Source organism: Amblyomma americanum, chromosome 1, assembly GCF_052857255.1.
Source record: "Amblyomma americanum isolate KBUSLIRL-KWMA chromosome 1, ASM5285725v1, whole genome shotgun sequence".
Taxonomy (NCBI): Eukaryota; Metazoa; Arthropoda; class Arachnida; order Ixodida; family Ixodidae; genus Amblyomma; species Amblyomma americanum.
In genome coordinates this window covers 540742964-540765554 of record NC_135497.1, presented here as the reverse complement: position 1 = coordinate 540765554, position 22591 = coordinate 540742964, and the positions used below count along the sequence as shown (strand labels likewise).

General features: G+C 44.9%; 1 long non-coding RNA gene across 1 annotated transcript in view; it reads left to right on the top strand.

Moving 5' to 3' along the window:
- The window catches only part of LOC144116302 (uncharacterized), a 503566-nt gene extending 481957 nt beyond the window's left edge, over window positions 1-21609 (top strand). Inside the window, exons 5-6 of the long non-coding RNA XR_013311829.1 lie at window positions 19147-19244; window positions 21582-21609. This is a non-coding gene — a long non-coding RNA (uncharacterized LOC144116302). The remainder of the gene's footprint in view (window positions 1-19146; window positions 19245-21581) is intronic.
- The last annotated feature ends 982 nt before the right edge of the window (window positions 21610-22591 follow it).

The following is a 22591-nucleotide window of genomic DNA, read 5'->3' as shown; positions in this document are numbered from 1 at the left end:
GCTTAATGTTCATTTTTCTTGAACGGCACATTAAGCACAACTTCCTTGTTCTCTGTTACTAGTAAACACAACACAGTTCTGTTTAATTACACTGTTCTTGGAGGAGAGTGAACTCGTGCGCTCCATATATGCGGCACTGAGACATGCTGGTGTTGTTTCTCTGTTAACAAGACAATTTAATCGATGTGAGTGTCTGTATACTCTTTACTGTGCTCTTGAGAGGTCACGTCCCGAGTTCGCCTCAGTAGCCTGGAATAGCGTCTGCGCTAACTATAGCAATCAAATCTAAACTGTTAAGCGGAAGTTCAAACGCATCCTTTATGATTGATTATTGGTCGCCACCGTTTATAGAAACTGCAACCCTCTCCTAGCAGGTCAACATACGTCTACTATTCATGCGAGGAGACTCGTGCATGATCTACAGTTTCTTCACAAAATTATGCGTGGCTACATTGAGAGTGACCAGTTATCGATGCCATCACGATTTCGTCTGCCTCATGCCATCGCTGCCAAATGTTTTGAGGCACTTTGTCTTGAAATGCTTGCCATTTGCCAAATACTCGACCGAAAATTACCTAAAATTCAGCGTTTTATAACACGGACAAGACACTCTAAATTGCTTGTTTTATTTGTGTACTTTATAGAGGCTTGTTTCTATATTGATTTTGCAGTCTTTTTTGTGTACTGTTTCATGTAAAGGTTTTTGTGCTTGATCTAGTTTGTGCTCGTTTAGGCCTATTGGCTGTTGACGCACACTCAAAATAAAACCTCTTTCTAAAAACCCCACCTGTCAATAACTATGACCAATTTTCTTTATTTTCCAGGTTGAGGACCTCACCCTAAAGAGACTTGTGTGTGACTAAGGTGCTTGTTAATATTTGTTGTAATGTTAAATCATTCATGAAATAGCAATTAGATGCTGAAGTTACAGACGGCCGGCCGCTGATGGGGAAAAGGAATGCAGAGGTGGTAGGATTAACTTAGGGAGGACATTTAGGATTAAGCTAGCAATTGTAAACGTATTTCTGGCGAAGACAGTGAACTGGGAGAAGTTGATTAAAATTCAGCAGGTCTAGGATAAGATTATCAGGCGAACTGAAAGGCTTGAAAATTTGGAGAGTAAACGTGGCTTAGGGACGCATTGAAACGCTTTTGGTTATTTACTTAGAGTTGCAAAAATAATAATTTATTAAGGTAGCAATATTCAGCTTGTGCTGCCACTGGGCAACGTTCAGCATCGCGGCTTCAGTTTGATTTCTGAAAAATTTTCGTCCTCGATTATCGCAAACCATTACGGCTCTCAACTTGCTTCGGACGCTAAGTAAAACACGTTGCTGGACAAGTTAATGCATAGCTTGAGAATATGAAGCGCAAGAAAAGGACAGCACACAGAAGAAGAGACGACTGGGCCTTCGGTTCTTGCAACCCTTTATTGAATTCCAGAACCGGCTTATTGCATAGCAATGAGGTGAGGGTGGAGGGATAGAGGAGGAGCAAAAATGAGTATATGAGCTTGCACGAGAACACTAATAAAGCAAAGGAAGGAACACATGTCAGTCAGCAATTTCTTAAAACTTATCTAGGAATGAACCTTCATTTTTATGAACAGATACAGAGGACACTTACGACTATGTATGTCCTTTGTATTCGAAAGCATTGCCTCATCGAGACGTGTGTTGCGAAGTTCATTAAAAATTTCTGCCATTCCAGTGGCACACCTCCTAATCAGCATAGAGTTGTAAGGAAACGCATGATGTAGGTTCACCTATATCAGCCAAAAAAAAAACACCGCGCTATGGAAGAAACGCCAAGAAGTAGGTCAAGTATGGGTTTCGTGCTCCCGTCGCGGCCATATGGTTCTTGGGTAAATTCCCGCGCCTTCGGTAGAACTTTCATTTTTTTTTTGCTGTAGACTTCGCTATCTTATGGTCTACTGCTGACGTCATGCGAGAACATGATGTATTCACTTAGGAATTTCCAGCCATGGACGGCGACGGACCCGGGCTTTTGTGCTAATGAGGTTGTTGTGTGTTGTGTGTTGGGTTTTATGGCACATAGGCAGCTAAGGCCATCATGCGCCAAACTCAAGGTGTAGAATTGGCTTTCTGTAGAATGTTTACGAATATCAAAAAATGCCGATGGCGTAGATGACCTAAAAACATTGTGCTGCCTAGTAAAAGAAGAGAAGAAATTTGGAAATCGCTAATGGTAAAAGCCTTAAAGAAGGTCAGGCAGCCTTAGCGGCTATCCTTGGCTAGGCAAGGATCCTGAGGCTCCCAACCAATCAAATAAAAAGCGTCAGCCTACTTCTCAGGAATGAGAAAGTGGCTGAGGTGTATCATGTAATAAAGGGAACCAGTGGTTCAAAAATTACAGTTTTTCGAGGACGCCCGCTGCTTTTAAAAAGCTAAAAACGGAGGGTATGTTAACAATGGCATTATCAGCTAAGAGCAATGTTGGGTGAAAAGGAATGTATTCATGATAAAATTGAGTGAAGTACTTTTTTCTTAGTTTTTCTAGTTTCACACATGAGAATAGAATGTGGTTAACAGTAAGTTCTTCTCCGCATTCCTCGCAACCAGGTTTATCTTGTTTTGTTAGCAGGAAGTTGTGCGTGAGGTGCGTGTGGCCTATTCGCAGACGGCATAAAACCACTTCTTTAAAACGTTCCTGGTGCACACATGACTTAAATTCACCCAAAACTGGTTTTACAAAGTGCAGTTTATTATTCACTTCGCTGTTCCAACGCGACTGCCATTTTTGTCTTAATTTCTGTTGAACTAATTTCATGCAGTCATTAAAGGGTATATCTACTTTTTTTATTTCCTTGCCCCGAGCTTGAGCGGCACACAAATCTGCTCTCTCATTTCCTTTTATTCCGATGTGGCTCGGGACCCAGCAGAGTTTAATGTTTTGTCCTCGAGCTGTTGCTGTTACAATGTTGTGTATGATGTCCCCAAGTATGGGAGTGGTTGCGTTTCTAGAGTGGAGGGCTGTAAGTACACTTAAAGAGTCTGTGTAAATAATAGTGTTTTTGAGGTTCTCATTTAATATTTTTTTTGTTGCCACACATACTGCATAACATTCTGCGCTGAAGATGGATGCGCACTGTGGAAGTCGCATTGCTGTCTCCGAATTTCCTCGCACCACTGCGCATCCTACGTAAACATTCGTTTTTGAACCGTCAGTGTAAAAGTCCGTAAAACTACTGTATTTTTCTTCGAGTGCAAGGAATTCCTGTACTATATGTTGTTTTGGAGTTTGTTTTTTTTGGAACTGCGTAAGGGTAAAATCACAGATTGCCGGAAAATTGTGCCATGGAGGCAGTGGAGCTCGTCTTCGAGCAATGGCAGGTAATGTGTCCAGTACTCCGAGGTTTTGACACATCTCTTCAAAACGCAGGAGGAGTGGCCTGATAGCTTGTGGTTTGTTGTTAAAAAGTGTTCTTGATGGGCACTTTGTGACTATGGGGTAACATAGGTGTTTGGGAAGCGAACGGATTTTTAAAACGTACGAGCACGTGAGCATGGTTCTTCGGTCCTCGAGTGACGGTTCGTTGGTTTCTACATAAAGACTGTTAATGGGTGATGTCCTGTAAGCACCAGTGGAGAGACGCAAACCCAAGTTATGCACTGTATCTAGTCGTTTAAGGTATGATGGTCTCGCTGACCCATACACTATACATCCATAATCAAGGGTAGAGCGTACTACAGAGCAGTAAACTTTTAGAAGGCATGTCCTGTCGGCACCCCAATGTTTTCGTGACAGCACTTTGAGTATGTTGAGGGATCGGGAGGCTTTCTTTTTCAGTGCATTTATATGAGGCAGGAAAGTGAGCTTTTTGTCAAAGGTTACGCCTAGGAATTTGTGCTCATTTTTTACCGGTAGCTGTGTTTTGTTGAGGTGTATAAATGGGTCAGCCTGTAAGCCTCGCTTAATAGAGAAAAGAATGGCCACGGTTTTTTGTGTGGAAAACCGGAAACCGTTCTCGTCTGCCCAGGTCACCAGTTTATCCATTGTCAGCTGTATCTGTCTCTCGCATGTTACCAGGTTTGAGGATGTGCAGGCTATTTGCAGATCGTCAACATAGACGGAATACATAATGGCCTTCGGTATTACTTTGGCTATGGAATTTACTTTAATAACAAACATTGTCGTGCTCAAAATACACCCCTGAGGAACCCCGTTCTCTTGAACAAAGCCCCTGGACACGGTTGATCCTAGGCGCACTTGAAATGAGCGGTCGGAAAGGAAGTCCTTCAGGCAGTTCAACATCCTGCCACGGATGCCAAGATCTGCTAAGTCCCGAAGGATGCCGAACCTCCAGGTGGTGTCGTATGCTTTTTCGAGGTCAAAAAAGACGGCAAGACAGTGCTGTCTGTGTATAAAAGCCTCTCGGACAGTATTTTCTAGGCGAGTTAAGTGGTCTGTTGTTGAGCATGCTTTCTTAAAACCGCACTGATGGATGTCAATAAGCTCAAGAGATTCAATCAGAAAAGTTAGTCTTTTATTCAGCACACTTTCGAATGATTTGGCAAGGCAGCTGGTAAGGGCTATCGGCCTGTAACTAGTAGGGGATGTTGGTTGTTTTCCAGATTTAAGGAATGGTACAATAACTGCTTTCTTCCAGGCTTTCGGCAATCTTCCGAGCACCCACACTTGGTTAAAAAACTTCAAGAGCGCCTCCACAGATGGCTGGGAAAGATGTGCTAGCATTTCGTAATGTATATTGTCAGGGCCAGGTGCTGTCTTTTTTCCGGCCGAGAGAACTTCGTTTATTTCTTGGAGTGTTATTAAACCATTGTACGGTTCTTTTGTGCAGCCCGTTGTTTTAAGTCTATGTTTCTCCACTGCATGTTTATGCTTTAAAAATGTTTCTGTGTAGTGTGAAGAACTAGAAATGTTTGAGAAATGTTCTCCCAAGATGTTTGCCTGTTCCTCTATATTTGTCTGTGTACCTGGAGCTGTTAAGAAAGGAATTGTGTAAGGAGAAAAGCTTCTGTTAAACTTGTGGACTTGTTCCCACATTTTTTTGGACGTAACTGAACTATTTATGCATGATACGTAGCTTCTCCATGATGTTCTTTCGGCATTTCGGCGGATGTACCGAGCTTTTGCTCTCGTCTTTTTAAAGTTGATGAGGTTATCTTGAGTTGGGTATCTTCGAAAAACTCCCCAAGCTTTATTTTGCTTCTTTTTTGCTTCCCGGCATTCCTGCGTGTACCATACCTTGTTGTTTTGTCGTACTATTCCTGACGATTGCGGAATAGCTTGGCACGCAGCATCAATAATGCAGCTTGTAAAAATTTCATTCAGTTCGTCAACGTTAAGACTGTTTGAAAATAATTTCTCCAGGCTAGCCTTTTCACTAAATAGTTGCCAGTCGGCTAGGTGTAGTTTCCAACGGCGTGGTTTACTAGGGATGACTGATGGTGGCGATGAAAAGTTAATCACTACCGGAAGATGATCGCTTCCGTACGGGTTATCGAGAACATCCCACTTAAAATCGGTAAAAACGGAAGAAGAGCTAAAAGATAAATCTATGCAACTCATTTTTCCTGAGGCTGGAGAGCAATATGTGGGTTTGCCTGTATTGAGTAGGCAAACATTATTGCACAGAATAAAATCTTCTAATATACGGCCCCTAGTGTCTGTCTGTTCACTCCCCCAGAAAGGGGAGTGTGCATTAAAATCCCCAACTACCAGATATGGCTCTGGTAGCTGATTAAAAAGTGATTCTAGGTCATGAAGTGTTACTGTGAGGTGTGGCTGAAGGTATACTGAACATATGGTAATTGTTTTAAAGCTAATGACGGTGAGTGCAATGGCTTCATAATTCGTCTGCAGCTGGATTTCACGTGTTGCAACACCGCTCTTAACAACGACAGCAACACCTCCAGAGAGCCTATCTGCCTGCTCACGGTCACGGCGAAAGACTTTATAATTCTTAAAAATATTTTTTTGTAAAGGTCCCAAATTGGTCTCCTGAAGGCACAGTGCTACAGGAGACATAGAGCGTAGGAGATCTGTTGCATCGCTGTAGTTATTTAAAATTCCACGGCAGTTCCAGTGGATAAGGAACGCCATGATTATTTTAAGGAGGAGTGTTTTGAGACCTCAGGTCCCTCCTTGTTGAGGGCCTGTTATTGTGGTTTTTTCTTTTTTCCGGTCAAGAGAGCCCCGTCGCCGTTGCGACCGAGGCGAGCTTTGACTTGTATCCATCGCCTCCATGGAGGCGCTGGAGTTCCGCGGGGAGCCCGCGGGCAGGGGGGTGGTAGACTTCTCCCGAACGGGGGAAGCCTTGCGGGCTGCCGACTTGGAGGACGGCCGGCCCGTTGTTGGGGGTGGCATAGCAGCTCTCGCTGCATCTGCCAGGGGCGCGGATGGCCCTGCCTCAGCCTCACTAGGTGTGAACTGGGCAGGTGCCTGAGACCGGTGTGATGCGCCGCGCCGGCGCACCACATCGGCGAAGTTTGTGTGGGGTGTTAAGGAGAAAGTGCCTTGCGACATTGCATAACGCTTTCTTGCCTCTTTAAAAGTGATATTATCTTTTGTCTTTATTGTAATGATTTCCTTTTCTTTTTTCCAGGCAGGACAAGACCTTGAGTAAGCAGCGTGCTCGCCTTCGCAGTTTGCACAGCGTGGCGCGGCGTCGCAGCCGTCTGATTGGTGGTCATTGGAGGCACATTTAGCACAGGTGTTGCGGCCGCGGCAGCTCTGGGAGCCGTGACCGAACTTCTGGCATTTGAAACAGCGTCTAGGGTTGGGGATATAAGGGCGAACGAAGATTTTTGCATAGCCTACCTCGATTGACTCGGGTAGGGTGCATGAGGCAAACGTCAGGACCAGGTGTTTTGTCGGAATCTCTTTGTTGTCTTTGCGGATTGTAATTCTGTGGACGTTGGTAACATTCTGAGGGTTCAGTCCTTCAAGCATCTCTTCCTCTGTTAGGTGCAGGAAATCATTATCTGAGATGACACCACGTACTGTGTTCAATGATCTGTGCGGTGTAACAGAGACAGGAATATCGCCAAAGGTTTCAATGTTTGCAAGCTTTGAAATCTGAGTTATGTCGAGCAGTTCGAGGAGGAGGTCACCACAAGCCAACTTTGTGACTTTGTACTGAGGGCCCAGGGATTCTGTAAGAACTCTTGAAACAAGGAACGGGGATATTTGTCTGGCTGGCTTTTCTGTTTCTTTACTGTGGACGATGTGGTACTTCGGAAAAGTTGTCTTCTTTTTCATGAAAAACTGTGTTGTGACATCGGTCCGTCCTCTTTTCAGAGGGCGATCATTATTAAGCAGGGAGGAAGCCATAAAAAATTTTGTTCTTCGGCCTTGGTGCCAGCCGCCCACCATGGAGCCCAACTAGGGGACAGGACAGGAACTTGAAAACAAGTCCTGCCCACGCCAGCTGTACACCATTGCTATAACCGAATATGACGAAACCCAGGATAGTTCGCCACACAGGGTTAACCCTAGCCGCCAGGAAAAAGGAAAAAACCAAGGAAGGAGGAGGAGATAGGAGAGTTGTAAGAAAGATGATAGGAAAGTAAAAGATGGAGGGGAGGATAAGGAAAAGACGACTGCCGACTTCCCCCGGTCGGGTCAGGCCGGAGGTGCCGTCTACAGGAAGCTGGGGCCAAAGTGGTGTGTTGCCTCCGCCGAGGGGCCTTAAGGGTCCAAACGCTCGGCATCGGCTCAACCACCAGGATCCCCTTTTCCCCGGACACGGCGATGCCACGCACGGCGAGGCGCGGGTGCTCGGGTCCGTGGTGATGCACAGTTCACCATCATCCCCTTGCGGGGATGTCCCTGCGGATGCTCGGGAACCCGCGGTGTCGCCACTCACCGTCGCGACGCCTGCAAGCTGCAGGCGCCCCCCTGCGGGGGTGTGCTAATGAGGTAAGCCATTCTCTCGCATTAATGATCAGCGATGGAGTTCTAATGAGGCACTTCCAGTTTTTCGGATCTGGTGCCCTTCCATCAGTTCACGTGCAATCTTAAAATCCCCCCAAACGCACGCACGCACGCAGTGCGTCGGAGGATGGGCCTCTGTGAAACAGCTAAAGAAAAATTTGGGTAGCGGTCGCTGGCTAACGGTGGCGGATCCTCGGCAAAACAAGTCACCGCCAACCTAAGTGATGCCATACATGAAAAGAGGAAAAAAAAAGAATCAGGACGAAATTACCAACGAAAATCAGGGACAACTGATTCCGGCGTTGTCATCTTGAGAACTACGAGGTAAACTGAACAAGTACAACACGCGCCCATCGAGGGCACGCCCCAATCGACGGAAAGTCATCTGCGAATGCGCACAAATGGTGAGGCTCGGACATGAGCGGGCTTTCGGAATTCCGGCATCGAACCTCGCTTTCCAATATCTCTCAGGCTCAGCCTGCTGGAGAGATACAGGATGGGAAAAGCGCTCAAATTTCGGATCCTCGAAACTTGCCGGTAAACTGATCGATTGCCTGACATCGTTGCAGCACAGGCGAGAAATATCGATGCTTTTTGCAGATAGCGACTGTTTATCCGTTTTGATTGAAAATGTCCCCGCCGTTCATGTCGCAGGAGAATCATGTAACTGTTGCATAGGATTTCACCCATGTTTTCGCAAAATGGCAAGGTGGATTTCTTGATTTAGATTTAAAAATCTCATTGCTTTAGTACTAGATATATATGGTTTTTTTTTTAAAATTTTGAGTGCATTAGAAGCCGTTGCAATTGGTAACGTGAAGCTGCTTCGGAAGCCAATGTTTCCGTAAATTCACTGACGATAGTATGGGGACCGATAAAGGTGAAAGCCTCATGGTCTCTGTGTGCTGTGGGGATGCTTGAGAGCTAGTTTTTTCTCAAAAGCCAGAGGCGAACATATCATTTTCGGAGCACAAGCCAATATAAAGACAGCGAAAGTCAATATGAGCTCTTAAATGGTTTGGTTTATGGGAGTTTAACTCCCCAAAGCCTCTCAGGCTATGAGGGACGTCGTAGTGGAGGGCTCCGCAAATTTCGACCACATGGGATTCTTTGACGTGCACTGAAATCGCACAGGAGACGGGCCTCTAGAATTTCGCCTCTACTGAAATTCGACCGCCGCAGCCGGGATCGAACCCGTGTCTTTCGGGCCAGCAGGTGAGCGCCATAACCACTAAGCCACAGCGGCGGCTTGAGCGCCTAAATGAGGTCCGCGATAACTTGCAATACGACAGGTCATTTATGCATTCCACAAAATAGGCGCATTGCAATTCTTAATCTTCAAGCCGAGAGCCCCAGACAAAAAAATCTGAATATCCTTATTTAGCGTTGTTAAAAAATACTTCAAACGGGAGAAAAAAAATGTTTTGTGGCTTTGACGAGATTCTCAAGGTTGTCAGACCACCGTTAAATATTCTCGCAGCAGAACACCAAATAAAATTAAGATGTAAAAAAACGGTTTTTTACCCGATTCTGCTGAATTGTATTCTTGGATGGAAGACTGTGTCGGTTGCAGAGCCGTCCAGGTAGGGGCACTTTTTTTTAATGGAGGCACTGGGATAAGCAGCCAAAACGAATTGTTGAAGGCATGAAAATGATACCGTTCACGTCCTCAAGTTGGGGCATCGCTAGGCATGAGCATAGGAAGTTCAGATATTGAATGGCATTGGTGAGTTGGAAGAACCGGATCATGACATTAGATGGCCGGAACAATAAGAATGAGATGGAGGGCATTTGGCAAATTTTCTAGCTTTGTGAAGAGCGCCTTTACGATAATACTCGCGGCAGAATCATCTTAGACGTCATCATCAAGGCATAAATAAGGCTTCACGCGATAAGCGCTAAAAAAAGGCTAGGGCTGGCCCCATCATGTCATCTTTGTGCGTTGTTTTGCGCTTCACCAACTGTCCTAGAGTCAAGTTTCGCACAAATCTGGCGAATGGAACAGCCGCACATAAACAGATTTCAAGATAGCGCGCGTTTTTTTTCTTTTTTTCTGCGACGCGATTCAATCTCGTGAGTTAAAGACCTAAAAGGACTCCGTGGTCAACTCTAAGCTTTAATTGGCAGTGTAGCATGGACTCAGGAATCCGCGCGAAGGAAAAAAAAACGGCATTGACACCCACAGTTTGCTTTCGAGCGAGGCCTGCAATTGTGATACCAAATTTTAATTTTCTTAGCCTCTTCAAGTCGCACATCATTGGAGAAATATTTCAAATAATGGTATATGGTAAGGTTCTGCTATAGAAAAATTGAAGGCAACGGCCTATCTATGCGAAACATAGGCCAAATTGTTTCTTTTCAGGTTTTGTCACTGCTCCCATCGAGTAGCTAAGACTGATATACAAAACCAATGGAGAACGTTTTTGACTGCCAAATGAGTTAATGGGGAAAAAAGCGCAAGCCCGCCGAGGGAAGATCAGTGGATATATTGATTGTTATAGTGAAATATACAAAAACATTTAAGTTGATGAACTCTTCCTAGTTGAAAAGGTTTTTGTTTAGAATGGCAGCGTATGAGCTATAAAACCTCCGTTTTCTCTGGTAGTGGCGTATTTTTCATGAGACCATGGTAAAGTGTCGATGGATGCCAACTCCAGTTTTTTTCAGTGTCAATTAAAACCTTTTTTATCAGCTTATCAAATTTCTCCTTCATTTCTGAAACATTTGAAAAACAAAGCAGTTTCCACTTACCACTTTCCAAATACACAGCTAAAGATTAGGGGCGTGCAAATAGTACTTTTAAAAAAGCGAATAGATTACGAATACTGCAGCTTTGCTGTCCAACAGAATACGAATATTGAAGTTAAATACCAAATCTAAAGTGAACCGAATCATGAAAGAACCGAATCGGAGAAGCATCGAATACTCGTAATGCTATTCGCTGCATGAGGGAATATTTGTAGAAAACATTGAAAAGCTAGCAGCTGCGCAATTAGCAACGGAATTAATACTGCAGCTGTCGAAACCGGATTCACTAATCTTCAAAACAAGAGACGTAACACGACATTCGTATATTTTCGTCATGACCGTCATGTGATGCTCATACGAAAATATCTTATTCCTACTAATTGTGACAGCGAAAAAACCTTAGCCAAATCTTCGCCAATGATAGCAGCGAGATTTTAAGGCACGGTCTCCAATATTGGTCAAGACAAGGTTTGCTTAACCTGTTGCGCACTCCAATCTTGGCGACCGTACTCATGAGTGGTATTCGCTCCGTTGTATCAACATGCCATGCCGCGGCGCTGAATCCTCCTGTCGGCGGCAGCATGCTGTGCGGCGTTGGAGGGGCACCTGTTTTTCACACATTCATCGAAAAACCTGTGGAGGGCCCTTTTCTAATCTAATGCCAGTTAGTCGGAAGCCAGTCGGAAACTTGACTAAGAAATCGATTTGTTTCGAGTGATCTCGAACATGAGCTGTTTAATTTGTCCAGCGAATAGAACATAAGGATAATCGATTCGCTATTCCAGAATTTCTATTCATTGCGCAACTGTAACGCAACTGCGATCGCCTGTACCTCTAAAAGAACTAAAACCAAGGTTTCGACTTGACACACAACATTATAATGGTCTAATTTTGAAGGAGTTAGTTATCTTTTGCTGATTATTATTAACATCTCTATCGAGAAATCTCTATGGATCCATTTGTGTCTCGTATGAATTTATATGTGTCTAGTATGTGGTCATACGAGATGAAATGTCTAGTATGTGGTCATACGAGATGATATGTGTCCAATATGTGTTTCGTATGGGCTGATATGTGTCCCTCGTATCCCTCGTATGGGCTGATGTGTGTCCTTGGTATGCCTCATATGGGCATATGTGTCCCTCTGTGCATCGTATGTGCTTATACATGTCTATCGTATCTGTTGTTTGAGCCGAAATATGGATCTCGTATCACCCGAATGGGCCGATGTGTCTCGTATTACTCATTTTGAGCCAATATGCAGCTCTCGTATCACTCATATGGGTGAACTGCGTCTCTCAGTCAGCTGATATTTCACGGACTCGAAGACGACAAAGTTGGCAGTGGCGCGGCATGGAGCGCTCGCGCTATAGGCTCACCGCCATTAAATCATTCCATTGCCATCTGTTATGTATTACTGTCTTCACCTGCTTGCCGTCACATAACATTTGGCGTGAGGTGCGGAGTTCATCCCCATCCTGGTCCTAGAGCTTCGCCGTCCTGCGTGTGCCGTGGTCGTCGGTCGTGTGATCCTGCCCGCACCGCCCGGTTGTGCCCCAGCCCGCCAGACCAGAACCGACCATGTCGTTCACCCCAGCCCCGTACCCTGCCCCGACCAGAAGACACGACAACTTGACGACGCCGCCGCTACTCGAACCTATGACCGCACCGACCCTAGAAGCCGCCAACATATTCGAACACAGCCCCTGCCCATGCCTTTCGGTGTGTTCATAGGCCTCGGCCGTCGGCTCAAGGTGACCTAGCTAGCAACGGCAGGAAGCTTCCTAGACCAGCGCTCATCTGATCATCATCTGTTCATCTCTTTCATCGTGACGGCAAACTCTGCATCATCTTCTCTTCTGTGTTCATCCGTCCTGTCACGCTCATCGTCACGCCCTGCGTTTCGTCTTCACTGCCGGTCTTTCCGTTCGCGCGATCGGGACGATCGCTCGGCAGCCCCGGGTAGTGTCACGGACTCGAAGACGACAAAGTGGGCAGTGGCGCGGCACGGAGCTCTCGCGCTAGGCCTACCGCCATTAAATCATTCCATCGCCATCTGTTATGTAGTACTCTTCACCAGCTTGCCGTCACGTAACAATATGTGTGTCTTTTATAAGGCTCGTATGAAATAAATGGATAACATTTTATCTTGTCTTTCACGCGGTGCACTTGAGCTCATAATTAAAGAACAGAGGTGATCAAATTAGATCCCTCTAACGTGGTGGGATGTTAAATCCCAAGTATAGTACCATTTTACGCTGTATCAGCTTAGCACATGAATGGACAAGCATATGGCATTCCAGTACTGTCCTGTTTCAAAGCTACATCTCAGCTGAAGCGCACACATTCGAAAAAAAGTTTTAGAAAACCCCCAGGAAAAGTAAAATTAAGCAAGGACACCATCTAAAACATAATAGATAATGAGGCCACAAAACATTGGTCCATGGGATAAATGACTCAAGTAGCTTCCAATAATTAGGAAGTGAAAATACACATGCAAAAATTTCCCATACATATATCCCAAGCTTGAGAGGTGTGTTGAATAATTTGCCTCCTTGTCTGTAACATGCTAATTACTGAAAGTGAGATATTATTATAAACAAAGCTTCAGATGACATTTTGAGAGGTGTAATTTATTTTTTGATATCGTCCCCCACTTACACTGATGCCCTTGCGTCATCGATGCACTATTGTTGTTTACATGCCCTCCGAGAAGAATGAGGCTGATGGACACTAAAGGTCTTCAAATGTTTCTTCAGCTACGGAATAGCCAATAGCTACAAGGCACTAGGTCAGAACTATTGGTGGGTGATGCAGAACATCCCGAAACTGCAGCTTATTCAACACAGCGGTATTGCCGCCTAACTTGTCATGCCAAGCATTGTCACGTTTAATAATGGATTTTTTTAGGACAAACTTCAAGAAAAGTGCACGGTCCTTCAGCATCCTCGAGTTCAAGAATGGCCGCAATAACCGTCTGCTTATTGTGACAATCATCACAAATAAATTCATCCACATGTGCCACGAGCTCAGATGCGAGATGCAGACTGTGGGCATCCACTGCACTCCTCGTCTTTCACACTCAACACAGCTGGATCTTGCATGTACGTACAGTTTGTTCCCACCTTCTGACTGGAAACATAACATACCCATTACCATTAATTGGACTCATTCGATGGTGGATAATGATAGGGAGAGCACCTTCTGCCATCAAAAATTTGGTTTAGAAAAACTTATAACCGTACACTGATGTATACTAACATTTTCCTTGTGACTACTTCAATATCAGTGGTGCCATGTGCAAAATGAAAATATCATGAAAAGTGGGAACATCAAACTTTCTTTTCATGAGGTAATAAATGTATTACAGACCAGGAGGTAAAAAATATACTGATCACCCCTCGTATAAACGGAATCCATCAATACCACCTGTTTAATGAAACAACCATACATAATACACAAAAACACTACATAAAATATCATGGAAGAGAGTAAGTGTTTTGTACGAAGACCACACGAACAACACAGGAGCAAGTGACATACAATATTAGTTACATTTCTTCATTTTTACTATACTCAAATACAACTTAAGAATGAAGTGGCAGATGCCTCTCAAAGGACCAGGCATTGTAATGAGCATGGAGGAGGAGGACACAACCAGCAGTGCATGCGAGTTTTGATGATGACGATGAGATGTGAGCCCATTAACAGGTCAATGTGATCCATTAAACGCCTTCGTATACAAGCCGAGCACATCGAGCACTGCCACAATGAGATTAGCAAAAATGAGAATGACAATGTCTCTAATGAGCTATTCTAGACGCCATGGTGGAGGGCTCCAGGTTAACTTCAACTGCATATGCGCTGACAAAGCGCAGCAGAGGCGTGTTTTCCGCTTCACCTATATCAACATGTGGCTGCTCTCGCCTAGATTTGACTCAGCTTCCTTGCGCATAGACCACAATGGAGTGAATAAATGTCCATCCAAACAACTGTGACGTGACAACTAAAGAACTGAATATGGACAGGTAATGACAAAAAGAAAAGTGGGCCATATATGCCCTCTTCACTGTGTGAACATGTCCACCCATCTGAAAACAAACAAACATAAAAAGACATCAAGTGTCACCTGCTGAAGAAATAAACAGCCTAAACACTAGTACACCTTCATTCACAGAAATGGAGCTACCTGTCACAAGGCAATGGGTGTGGTAGGCATGCAGCAACCCAATTATATAGTGTGCGCCATCCTGATTGGCTCAGGTTGTCGTACCTTCCATGTAAACAACATGCGAAGTGAATTATAGAGAAGCATTTGCCACTTCATTCTTGAGTTGTATTCAACTATAGTTTACACAACACACAAAAGAAAATACTGCTTCTCAAAGGGAAACTAAGGACATGTCCACAAAATTGCTGTTCTTAGTAAAAATATGTTGCATTGGCCCTTTCTAACCATTCTGTTATTCTGTTAACTATTCTTTTACTAGGGCCGAATACCCGTGTGTGTTTTTTGTTCTTGCAGAATTGAAGGGTTTATTTGAGATATGTCAATAAAAGATTTCCAAAAAGTTCCTATAGTTCGACGAAAGGTATATATTCGGAAAAAAACAATCCGGTATACACTGCGAACTGCCTTCAAAGATTTTTCCTGACCGAATGCTTCGTCGGATCGAACATCTCTCAGAACACCTCGAATGTTTTAAACTTGTTTACCAATAGACGTCGGCTTTGCGACCAATATCAGATATACAATATGCAAGAAATAGCCAATCGAGCGGGCTGATCACGTCTACATAGGGCCGCCTACTCGTGTGTGTTTTTCTCTTGCAGAAATGAAGGGTTTATTTCAGATATGTCAATAAAAGAATTCCACAAAGTTCCTATAGTTCGACGAAAGCTATATATACGGCAAAAACCAATCCCGTATACACTGCGAACTGCCTTCGAAGATCTTGCCTGACCGAATGCTTCGTTGGATCGAACATCTCTCAGGACACCTCGGACGTTATAAACTTGTTTACCAATAGACATAGGCTTTGCGACCATTATCAGATATACAATATGCGAGATATACACACTCCAGCGTGCCGATCACGTATCTATGAGGCCGCCTACCCGTGTGTGTTTATTTTTCTTGTAGAAATGAAGGGTTTATTTGAGATATGTCAATAAAAGAATTCCAAAAATTTTCTATAGTTCAACGAAAGCTATATATTCGGGAAAAAACTATAAGGTATACATTGCAAACTGCCTTCAAAGATCTTTCCTGACCGAATGCTTCATCGGATCGAACATCTCTCAAAACACCTCGTATGTGTCAAACTTGTTTACCAATGGACATCGGCTTTGCGACCAATATCAGATATACAATATGCGAGATATACCCACTCCAGCGTGCCGATCACGTATCTATAGGGCCGCCTACCCGAGTTCAGGTGGGCTATACTCAAGAACCACGGAACAGGGGTCTGGCAATGGGAAAGGTTGCCTCCCCCCCCCCACATTTTTCAGAGGGGGGAAGCGCCCCCCCCCCCCCCCCCGCAATCTTCATTTGCTTCTACTTGGATCAGATTTCTGAAAATTGAAACACATATTAGTTCTAGGACTCTTTTAATCCAAAGCACAGTGGGGCTGCATGACCTGCTTGGCTTAGTAGCCAGTTGTAAAGCATTTCGTATATGAGTAACCTAAACCGGCCATGTCCCTACAGAATTCGATCGACTATATATCGACCTGACCGTGTACATGATCATGATGAGCAGAATTTAAACAAACTATGCGCAGGCTTTTTTAATGGAATTGATTACTCCTCGTGCGTACAGCTTCCCACCTATAAGCTCCTCATTTCAATTATTTTATATTGCCATAAATCTTTGTACCGTTTGTTCGTTCGTTCGTTCGCACTCACAACCTCCGGCACGTGGCTTTTTCATTTTGTTTTGGAATGCGAGGTGCGACCAGACTTATGCCGTTGATCATGGCCACGTGCAAATGATTCCACATTTTTCCAGATTCTTGCTGCTTTTGGTTCTTTATCTCGAAGGTTCCTTGCCAGCTTTAAATTCAGCACGACCAAGAACTGCTTGGCATTCAGGTCGATGACCGCCGAGCACGCATAATTAAGCCTATTGCAGCCGCCGAGTAATTCAGTTCTTAGTGGGCGTGAGTCAGCCCCTAAAACAGTTATTTTGGAAGCCTTTTCGTTGCCTTCCTGACAGCTGGAGTGTCGTCACAGCAACGTGATACTTTGCGTCAAGCTTTGAACATTGAAAAATATATATATAAAATTTATTATGTAAATGACCATTAAATAAATAAATAACAAAATAAGCTCGAAGTCCTGTCCTCGCACTAAAAAAAGAGTTCCGGAGTCCCTGGCTATAATAATTGTCTCGAGCATAGCACAAACCTTCACCCGCTGCCATTACGACCCGGACGCGACAGCGGTGTGCCAGAGAACACTGCGAAACTATAATTATAGAGCTCCTCGATCCCCTCGATCGAAGCACCTCGATCGAGGGCGCGGTTGTGCTACCCAGTTCCGTGTTCTAGCGCACACTAGCAGTTTATTTTTGAGAGCCTCTTCCTCCTCGTACCTTGCACGCTTCTGATTTCTTAACATAAATTCTTTCAGTGCATCAATTTACCTATTCAGCAATCTATATTTCCCCCTCTGCTGGTCCTAAGTCGCTGATTTCAGGTCAGTGGCAATATAGTACTTATGATATCTACCACGCACCGTGCCAGAAAATACATTTTTGCAGCAATTACAGACTTTTCAAGCACTTGCTGCATTTAGGGGAGTTCTAAAAGAAGTGTTTATTTTATCATAGATAACACAGAAGTTGCTGTTTACAGTGCAGAGAACAGGGAAGGGCCCAGCGTTATTTATGATCAAGAGCCGCGCAACAGGAGCTTTTATATTTAGAAAACGAAACTGAAAATGTTCTAGCGTCGTCTGACGGCTAGGCCCATACTTTATAGGTGCTTCCTGTTTGTCGTAAGCCACACAAAACTTCCTGCTTAAAGCACTATGTAAAAAGCGCAAAGCACAATCAGGCACCCCGCGCCACTATAGCTTCGAGCTTTGAAGCCGAAACCGAAGGCGATTTGTCACATAGCGACTACTTTGTGTAATGCAGTGGCGATCAAAAATCGCAGAACACTTCAGACATTTAGGTTACAGCGGTACCATAAAGCTCATACATGATAGAGCCCGCAGAGTTACACTAAGCCACCCTATACACACTCCATGGGCAGTCACAGGTGCAAGACCGATTTGACGGGCTAGTTGGTTCTGCTTATGTTGGACCAACGCTCTGTGGCACGGCTTGACACGGACCTCATAACTATTTCCCCTTCAAAGTAGTATTTGTAACTTTTCAACTATAAGTATTTCATGGGGTGTAGAGCCCCGCGTCGTCTGCTACTACATGCGGTCAATCAGCAGTCAACTGGATGGCCGGATGCGCTGCACGAGGAGGCTGCGACATGGAGCGGTATAGAGACAACGGTCGGAGGCGCATGTTCTGCCGCACGAAATAAAGAGACTAAATTGAACGAATGAAACGTATTTATTATTCTGGTTTGTAACGAAGAGGTCATCATCATCATCGTATGCAGCGCCCTGTGTGGTGCGCGTCGCCAAGCCAATCCAAGTCTGCAGTCGTTCGCGTCCTACGTTTGCGTCATCACTGGTGTCGGTGTGTGTGGTTGTTACAGTTATTAGATTGTGTGTTTTGCAGCCACATGTGATACTTCCACTATGGGTTCGTCAGCTGCGGCGAGCTATGCGTACGTGAAATACTTCGACCGACGGCGCAAAAGCTATCGTACACGGCTCTATGTCGTACTTGTTTCCTTTGCGCTACACCTATCCATGATACCTCACCGACTGGCGTTAGCGACCTGGCGACAAAAAGGACGTGTACAGGCGCGGCGGAAAAGATGAGAAGGCATTCTATCCCGCCCAAGTATTGGAGCTTGGAGGTGAGTTTTGCAGTTATTTCGCTACGTGGTAAGATTTGAGAAGCGCCAAACGTGTGATGCGTGTACAGTCAAGCCCAACGCTTTTAGCAAAGCTTGGTGGCGTTTTACATAAAGTCGATGCACATGCTTTTTCACTCTTGCGAGCACTTGCAGAACGCTTACGATACCACTTCCTCTGTGCTTGCGATCCGAGCACACAGCAGCCCAGCGCACGCCTCCCAAAAAAGAGAAAAACTGCGTGGTCGCGTTGTAGCAGGTCTCGACGTAAGCGTCACTCTGAGCGAAATAATATTTCGTGATTTTTTTCATGAATTCAAGTAATTGCATGAGGCAGGGAGAAATCGGCTGTGTTCAGATCAGCTAATTTTTCGCATCATATGATTTTTGAAAAGCAATGAACGCGACACACTAACTGATCCGTTTCCGTAGCTTACCCTGTGTTTGCTGTCGCTTTCATTATTTTATCTCTCATTTCTTGTGTTCCAGTAACAAAAGCGGAGCTTATCCAGAGGATGTCGAAGAGAAAAATCACTGCAATGGACCTTGAAAAGTCTGAGCCAGCAACAACAGTTGCACAGATACATGTATGTACTGTGCGAAGTTTTACTGCGGATGCCTCTACTACTGCCACTCGCACGCTTACCAGTCGCAATATGTACATTACATAGCAGCATACTTCAGAGCCAGACAGGTGTCGCTGTATGTGTGTGTCCAAAATATTTATGGTTGCGGGAAGCAGCCAGGCTCCCTTCAGCAACAAAGAGCTTTGTAGCGGATCTTTGAATTGTAGTATAGAGATATTGCTTAAATGCTACCATTGTAAAAGATTGCGTAGGACACTAGAGAACCGCATGTGGAATGGAAGCATCATTCTGTTTTTTGTTCTCTCATATATTGTGTGCTTCATGTCAGGTCAAAGTTTCATTTTTCGTATTGCCTCCTCGCATTGTTGTTTAAAATATTTATTGTTTGGGGGAGCAGCCAGGCTGCCTTCAGCAACAGAGAGCTTTGTAGCGAGCCCACCGATACGGCGTTGCGGGACTGCGCACTTCTCTCATCGCAGCACGTTGTCTTAGCTTCGGCTTGCAACTCAGTGGCCTGTTTTCTCAGTGCCATGATGCTGGTTAAATATATGTATTGCTGGAAATTTATAAGCCCGGCTATTCTTCGGCTATGCGGCTTACCAAAGCGAATCGGGCCACGTGAGACATGGATAGGGCCTCTGATAATTATTATTCACGAGGGGTGATAATTATTATTCACGTGTCTATCGAAAACACCGTTGCCGCGCTGTGGGCTACAACTGCGGTGAGCTCTCTCCGGTCGGGGCGGCTCTTGTCAAGACGCGATTAATTACTGGAAGGCACCGTTCCCCTCTTCCCGTCATCTGTCCATCGTCGGTCGCTTCTCGCAGGAACCAGTCAAAGGGGGAAGGTCATTTGCATCGAGCCGAGCGTGGGAAGAACGGGCTCCTTCCCAGCTAGTCATCCTTTCTTTTTGTGCAGTCGTCGTCTACCTCATGACGCTGTCGAAATTGCCACTGCTGTCGCTGTGCCACCGTGGTCATCACTGTCGATGGGACCTGCACCTTAATCCTCTTCGGCTGGTGTGCATTCCGTTCATAAGAGGCCCAACGCGGACGCCACCGAAAGCTCCCCATTTGACTTTCAAACAAAAGGGATGCTGTCTACTCTTGTAAACGAAATGGCAGCCACACAGAACAAGCAGGGATGGAGGACTAAAGCTAGTAGATTAAGCGGAAGGGAGAAAAACCTCTGAGAGGGAATGGAAGGAGAGGAGCATGGAAAAGTAGCTAGTTTGCCATATATGTAACTCCAATATAATGTCTTTTATAAAGAATTGTTTGCAGTTGTGTGTTCCGGGGACGGTGCCTCACAACAACCTTGGTAGAGGACATTTTCAGCCAGAGGGTGGTCGGGGTCCTTTAAGTAGTGGCTGCCGGTTGGCATGCATGTGTGCTCTGCCAAGTTTGCTGTTCAATATTTTTACTCTCTACGGAGGTCATTTTCATTCGACAGGTGAAGATGAAGCATAACCTTGCGTGTGCCGATTCGGTCGTCGCCATAAAGCTTGGTGCTCGGGTCTTCTGCCACAAGTGCTTAAAATACCTGAGAAATACCATGCATACTTCACATTGCATTTGACTCATCAAAAAGAAAAATTTCCCAGTGTGGATCATCATGCCTGCACACACAGTGAGGGGCCGACATGCAAGGCCAGATTGTAATGCTTTTCATTCGACTGCTAGCTTTGCAGTAAAAGCGATAGCATACCTACACGACGTGCAGCTAAATTTGTACAGTACACGCACTTCAGAAAAATGTTCAACCAGCTGATATGCACGCTTGTCAAAATTATGCGTGCATTACTTGCTGGCAGCAATATTAACAGCTGGAGGGCGGCAGACTACAGTTGAGCGGAACATACCCTGATTGTTTTCTGCTTACAGCCCACAGGAATTAGTTCACAAACAGAAATTGCAACTACCACAGGAGAGTCAGTATAGGCAGGGTCGATCATTGGCGCCCAAGTAATTAGTGTGTAGTTAAGAAATATGCGATAATGTGAGACTACAGCATGTTGTTTGAGCAGTGCATGAGCAGTTTTTCCCTCCTCCTTCTCATCATCATCAGCCTCACTACGCCCACAGGGCAAAAGCCTCTCCCATGTCTCTCCAACTAACGCTGTCTAATTAACCCTCCTATGTGGTGTCAAATGCATAGAGTGCGACTGCCCGTCACGTATGCTTTTGAGGATATCTCGAAGCTTACATGCAGACTTCACGACCGCACACAACGCACTGAAGGAATATACTTGTGTTGTTGCCGCCGATGTATGCATCTGAGTGCAAGAGTCCGCGGCTGCCCTGAATAACTAACGTCCTTTTTTTCGCTCCCAAGGATCAGATTTCTACCGTACGCATGCGAGAAATGAGACGCAACAGCACACAAAGGAGCAGAGGGCACTCGCCTTCCGTGATCCATGGGCGGCCTTGGCGCAATGATTGCCAGCAGGCTGGTTCTGGCGGCGACCAGTTCATGTGAGCATGGAGCACCTTCCTGTCAGGAGTGAGTTTTCTGGCAGCGAACAGGCTCTCCGAGCGCGGCAATTTGAAAAAGCCCAATGATAATTTAAAGATGTATGGACCCCTAATTTTGGTGGCATATTTTCTTCTCTCCAATGATTCAGAAGACAATACTATGAATGAATCATCATGTAGTGTTTGCCTGGGACCTATAAATAATTTATAATCGAATTTTTCTGTCATGCTGTCTCGGTTTCAACTGCCGAGTGAAGACTGTGACATCAGAGAGGTTATATGTAACGTGAAGCATAGAAAAAATGCGATATAATTGCTGCTGGATGGTTTCATTCACTACAGTGCTGAAGCCAGCCTTCCTCAATAGTCGGAATGACAATTGTAGCAGCACCGATTATATTGCAGTTTTTCATGCCTCGCATGACCTATAAGCTCACTTTGACGTCATAGTTTCGTTCAGCTGTTGAAACTGAAACAGCGCGAGAAAGAAATTCGATTATAAATTATTTAGTAGTCATGGGAGAATCTTCATCATCATCAGCCTGATTACACCCACTGCAGGGTGAGGGCCTCTCCCATGTCTCTCCTATTAACCATGTCTTGCCAGCTGCGCCCATCTTATGCCTGCAAACTTCTTAATTTCATACGCCCATCTAACCTTCTGCCGTCCCCTGCAATGCTCTCTTTCTCTTAGAATCCCTTAAGGACCAACAGCTATCTTACCTTCGCATTACATTCCCCGCTCAAGCCAATTTCTTCTTCATTTTGGCTAGGATGTCATTAACCCGCGTGTGTTCCCTCAACCACTCTTCCTGCTTCCGGTCTCTTAAAGGAGTATAGACACCTAATTTTGGTGGCATGTTTTCTTTT